This window comes from Oratosquilla oratoria, chromosome 2 (genome assembly GCF_046742065.1).
Source record: "Oratosquilla oratoria isolate Oo_2021 chromosome 2, ASM4674206v1, whole genome shotgun sequence".
In the NCBI taxonomy this organism is placed as follows: domain Eukaryota; kingdom Metazoa; phylum Arthropoda; class Malacostraca; order Stomatopoda; family Squillidae; genus Oratosquilla; species Oratosquilla oratoria.
In genome coordinates, this window is record NC_134778.1 from 50,676,243 (window position 1) to 50,682,699 (window position 6,457).

A 6,457-nucleotide genomic window follows, 5' to 3' on the forward strand; every position below is an offset into this window, starting at 1 on the left:
GCTTAGCACCAGGGTCACTTTAGGTTATATGGTATGAAGGAAAGAAGTTCTCCGTTTTAAGATAAAACTTTAACTGAGATACGAGAGGGAAGAAAAGCCTGGAGAAAGGTGAAACAGTGTGTGGAAAATGAGGAGAAGGATAACAGGAAAAAGAAAAAGGGAAATCAAAAGGGAATTGGGCATGTGGATAGTAAGAAGTGCGTGGGGTAAAAGGAAGGACACGAGGGAGTATTATATAGGTAAATAGGTTTACGAAAGCTAGCGAAAGCAAGAATATGAAAAAAGTCAGAAGAAAGGAAGATCTATGAAGCTAAGACGCTTTTGAATTTACCTTCATCCCCCTCTCTTTCTTCTTTTCTCTCTTTCCCTCTCTCTCTCTCTCTCTCTCTCTCCTCTCTCTCGTCTCTCTCCTCTCTCTCTTCCCACTCTCTCTCTCTCTCTTTCTCTTCTCTCTCTCTCTCTCTCTCTCTCTCTCTCTCTCTCTCTCTCTCTCTCTCTATATATATATATATATATATATAAATATATATGTATATATATATATAGATATAAATATAGATATTGTATATACATATAATATCTATCTATCTATCTATCTATCTATCTATCTATCTATCTATCTATCTCTGTGTGTACTCCTGAAATAGCGTTGGCGTACCATCCCATCTATTAAAAAAATAATTTCGGGGATATCAAAGCGGTTCTCATAACCAAACTGGTGGACTGGTCTGTAAATGAATAATGCAAGACTATATTTTTGTCAGTTTGAAAGACATGGTGACCTATCATAGAGTAATGTCGGGAAGGGTGGTATGAAGTCACCGATTTTATTAGAATCCAACATACTATGCTTGGCACGTGCCTGTGTAATCCGTTTGTGTGTAATGGAATCGAAACGGCAAATGTGTTTTCATTCAAACTAGGGTGAAAAAAGACCAATATATCTATTAAAAAAGAGTCACATATTCAAGTTATATCGAACACTTACCAAACTCTGGATGGGACTATTTCTAATTACCCCGAACCTTTTGTTCATTATCATTTATGCTTTCTATTTGGCGTTTGCTAACTCTTGCTTTTCTCTTCTTGTTATTGATATTATGTGATCTTTGTTTCACTCCAAAATTACGACATTATCATTTCCCATGGCAGGAAATGAAGTTAATGAGTAATTTGAGGTGGAGGTGGGACTACACCGGAATTGTGTAATGTCAGTATGGTTGCTCAACGTTTGCATGAATCTGATTACGAAAAGAAAGCTTTTGATCTTTTAAATGACATTGAAACATATGAAAAATTGACAAAAAAAAAAAAAAAAACAAAATTACCGACACAGATTACAATAGAAAGGCACGCAACATTTTGGGAAATTATATTTTTAAAAACTTGTTAGTCACTAACCCACAGTTACCCAATTTTTATGGCCTCCCTAAAATACATAAAGAAAACACCCCTCTTAGACCCATTATATCTAATAGAAATTCTTGCACTAGTAAGATATCAAAATGGCTCACGAATATTTTATCACCGTTCGTAGGGTGTTTTTCTGGATCACACATTAAATAAGATCAAAAGTCATCATATTCCGGGAAGTAGTAAATTGTTAAGCCTAGACATAGTGTCTTTATTCACGAACATCAATGTAGCAGAAGTTTTAAAGTTCCTGGAAAATAAATTACAGCACTATCAAGATCAACTTCCCATCTCAGTAAATAAAATCATTAATTTGACCAAATTATGTGCTGGCACAAATGTATTTTCGTTCAATGATAGATACTACAAGCAAAAATTTGGCTGTTCAATGGGATCCAATCTCTCTCCAGTGCTAGCAAATTTATATATGGAATATTTCGAGACGGTACTTCTGCAGGACATAAAAACCCACGGAATGTTCTGGTATAGATATGCAGATGACATCTTCACGATTTGGGATGAAGAGTGGGGTTCATTTAATGACTTCTTCAATAGACTTAACCACCTCACTCCTAACATTAAATTTAAAGTGGAATGGGAAGTGGATAACAGATTACCATTTTTGGACATCTCAGTCATGAGACATCATCATCTTCTTTCTTTCACAGTGTACAGAAAACCCACACATACTGGGAGTTATGTACACTTCTACAGCAAACATCCTGATAGTATCAAATATAGCGTTGCTTCGGGTCTTTTTCTTAGGGCACTAAGATTAATTATGTAGCCCATCTTATTTAGATTCAGAGATTTCCGTCATCAAAACTCAGTTGAAAATATTAGGGTACCCAGACTGGTTTACAAACAAAGCCTTTAGAAAAGGCAAAAACCAGTTATTATAAATCCACGTCCCATCCATCTCAACATAAAAAATGGAACAAACACTGCCTAAAACTTCCTTTTAACCAATCCATCAATAATTTCTCTCAAATGTTGCCAAAAGATAACGTAAATATTATTTTTAGTTATCCTAACAATCTTTTCAGAAAAGTAGTTAACGTTCATCACAGACCAACACAAGATATAAATCCCGGAGTTTACAAATTAACTTCCTCAGATTGTTATTAAGTGTAATGGCGACAAACGAGCAGAGAATTAAAAACGAGAATTAAAGAACATAAAAACTCAGTTAAATATGCTCAACATAACTCCGGGGTATTTCAACACGTAGCCAACAACAATCACAGAATAAATTAGGACGAGGCAAAAACCATTTTCAAATCAAATTGTAGTTACAAAAGGAAAATAATTGAATCTTCCTTAATAAAACAATTCCCGAATTTTAACATCTCAAAAGGCCAATGGTCACCAGATTACATAACCAACTTGGCAGTTGATAAATTATTTCCCCATATTGTAAAAACGGACGATTTACCACATAACCCACACAACAATATAGATGCCACATGAGTTGACTTGTCCATGTTCCCTAACTTTACCTCTCTCATCTGTATATAATATGTGTATGTTCTCTTGTCTATGTATTTATGTATTCCGCGTGAAGAGGATCACAGCAAGTGATCGAAATATACGGAAATCCGTTATTTTCTTCTTTTCTTAAATCCAAATAATAGTGGGTTCTTAGTGCATATATATATATATATATATATAAATATATATTATATATATATATATATATATATATATATATTACATTACGGTGTGTGAAGACAGAATGAGTGGTAGGGTGGTAAGTTTAAACGCCAGGAATCCGTTGAAGTTTTATTTTGACATTTCGTCCAACTAGGACTTCTTTAGAGTGAAGAAGTCCTAGTTGGACGAAACTTCAGAAATAAAACTTCAACGGAATCCGTTGAAGTTTTATTTCTGACATTTCGTCCAACTAGGACTTCTTTAGAGTGAAGAAGTCCTAGTTGGACGAAACTTCAGAAATAAAACTTCAAAGGATTCTTGGCGTTTTTAAACTCACCACCCTACCACACACACACATATATATATATATATATGTTTTGTTAAAAACAACTGCGCATTCGGCGCTACAAAGCTTCATAAGTAGACTTTCAAGTCTTCTGAACGTGGATTTCTGGTTATCACAGGACAGACGGAATAATAGATTTCCAGTAGACATCAGGAACTTTAGTTGAGAAAGAATGTACAGACGTTCCGCTAAGCGCAGTTAGCATTTTCAATGTAATAGAGATAGAGAGTACAGGACATAATAAACATAGAAAGAAAGCTCTGGGAGAGGTCACAACGTTAGACACGGGGGGAGGTCACGACATAAAACACGGGGAGAGGTCACATACATGTGTGGGATTTTGTTGCTGTGGGGCAGATGTCCGTTGAGGGCCAAGTGTCCTCTCTATCAGTCTGGCGGAACGTCGGAGAGGGACTTGGGTGTCGGTGTGATTGGAAGGTGTGTTGTTGTGGTTGAGAGGGCTACTAGTCCTAGGGAGGGGGCTTCATTCTGGAGTATGGTAGGGACTTCCACTTGTCTTAATAAGTTGGTTGTATGTCTCGTATAATAAAGTGTTTCCAGGAAGAAAAGTCTAGACTTTTCTGATTCCTTGGCGAGAATGACGGTGTTGTCTTCTAGAAGTTTTCTTGTGAATTTGTGTGTTGTGTTTCTCCAGGAGGTGTAGTTTGGGACCTCCACTAGACAAGTGGAAAGACATTCTCTCGACAATGTCGTTCTCGTTTGGCCAACGTAGCAGTCGAGAGGCGTTACAGTCCTCTAGGGGGCAGGAAATGTTTTTACTTACGAGAGGGACTTGGGTGTCGGTGTGATTGGAAGGTGTGTTGTTGTGGTTGAGAGGGCTACTAGTCCTAGGGAGAATGACAAAGTTCGTCTCTCCATATATTACCGCAAAAAAAAAACAAGAAAAAAAACAGCTGCACTTTTAATTAGAAACAACACTTCTCCTCGCCCCAAAGGTCCCGCTTGCACCAACGTAATATACAAATTTTCCTGCCCCCTGGAGGACTGTACGCTTGTCGACTGCTACGTTGGCCAAACGAGAACGACATTGTCGAGAAGAATATCTTCCCACTTGTAAAGTGGAGGCCCCAAACTACACCTACTAGAAAAACACAACACACAAATCACAAGAAAACTTCTAGAAGACAACACCGTCATTCTCGCCAAGGAATCAGAAAAGTCTAGACTTTTCTGATTCCTTGGCGAGAATGACGGTGTTGGTCTTCTAGAAGTTTTCTTGTGATTTGTGTGTTGTGTTTTTCTAGTAGGTGTAGTTTGGGGCCCTCCACTTGACAAGTGGGAAGACATTCTTCTCGACAATGTCGTTCTCGTTTGGCCAACGTAGCAGTCGAGAGGCGTACAGTCCTCTAGGGGGCAGGAAATGTTTTTACTACGTTGGTGCAAGCGGGACCTTCGGAGCGAGGAGAAGTGTTGTTTCTAATTAAAAGTGTAGCTGTTTTTTTGTTTTTTTTTTTTGTTGCGGTAATATATAGAGAGACAAAACTTTGTCATTCTCCCTGAGGACTAGTCAGCCCTCTCAACCACAACAACACACCTTCCAATCACACCGACACCCAAAGTCCCTCTCCGACGTTCCGCCAGACTGATAGAGAGGACACTTGGCCCTCAACGGAAATCTGCCCCACAGTAACAAAATCCCACACATGTATGTAAACCTCTCCCCGTGTCTTACGTCGTGACCTCCCCCCGTGTCTTACGTTGTGATCTGTCCCAGAGCTTTCTTTCTATGTTTTTTATGTCCTGTACTCTCTGTCTCTATTACATTGAAAATGCTAACTGTGCTTAGCGAAACGTCTGTACATTCTTTCTCAACTAAAGTTCCTAATGTCTACCTGAAATCTATCATTCCGTCTGTCCTGTGATAACCAGAAATCCACGTTCAGAAGACTTGAATGTCTACTTAAGAAGCTTTGTAGCGCCGAATGCGCAGTTGTTTTTAACAAAACATGTTTAAAAGAAAACCTGCTGCCAAGATTCACACACACACACACACACATATATATATATACATATATATATATATACATACATATATGTATATATATATACATATATATATATATATGTATATATATATATATATATATACATTATATATCGAATGTTTCTTCTATGTGAAGGAATTCAATGATGTATTTCTGCTTATGACGCACATCCATTACAAGGGTTGATTTATTAGACTGTCACACCGTCAGTATCTACAACAGAGAGATGAAAATTTTAGGTTGTGAATGTGAAGGTTTAGTCATCATAACAATGTTGATAAATTCTCCTTCCGATCCCTTTGTACAGAATAAATATATATATATATATATATATATATATATATATATATATATATATATATATTATATACATATATATATATATGTATATATATATTATATATATATATATATATATATGTGTGTGTGTGTGTGTGTGTGTGTGTGTGTGTGTGTGTGTTTGTGTGTGTGTGTGTGTGTGTGTGTGAGTGTGTGTGTGCGATGGTTGTGTGTGTGTTTGCGTGTGTGTGTGTGTTTTTGAGCGTGCTCGTGTGTCCGCAAATTCGTGTACTTGCGCGCTTTACTTTTCCAACTAGACTCAAGACATAAACAGAAAACACTCTTATAAGTCACTGCGAACTCGTGCTAACAAATGATTACATAATCACTCTCTAATTTATCTGATATTCTACATAACCTATTCCTCATTAACTCTTTCTTTGTATTTCACAGCCTTGATATTCTATTCCCTACCTCCAGGTGACTTTACTGGAGTGAGAAAAAACCTCTTTTTCTCAGCAAAAATATTAACACAACTCGTTAATTATCTACTTCAATGTGTTTGATAGTTTTAGTCATTCATTTGAAACTGCCAGAGTTAAATTCAATTGAATGAAATCCATTCCGCAGGAAAAAGGATTAATTTGAAGAGCTCCAGGTAAATATTTAAAGTAGATCACCGTGCTGCTCATTAGGGTTAATACTTCGCTACCAAAGGGATATACGGGGGCTGAATAAAGTAGTCTGTCAATTGATTTAG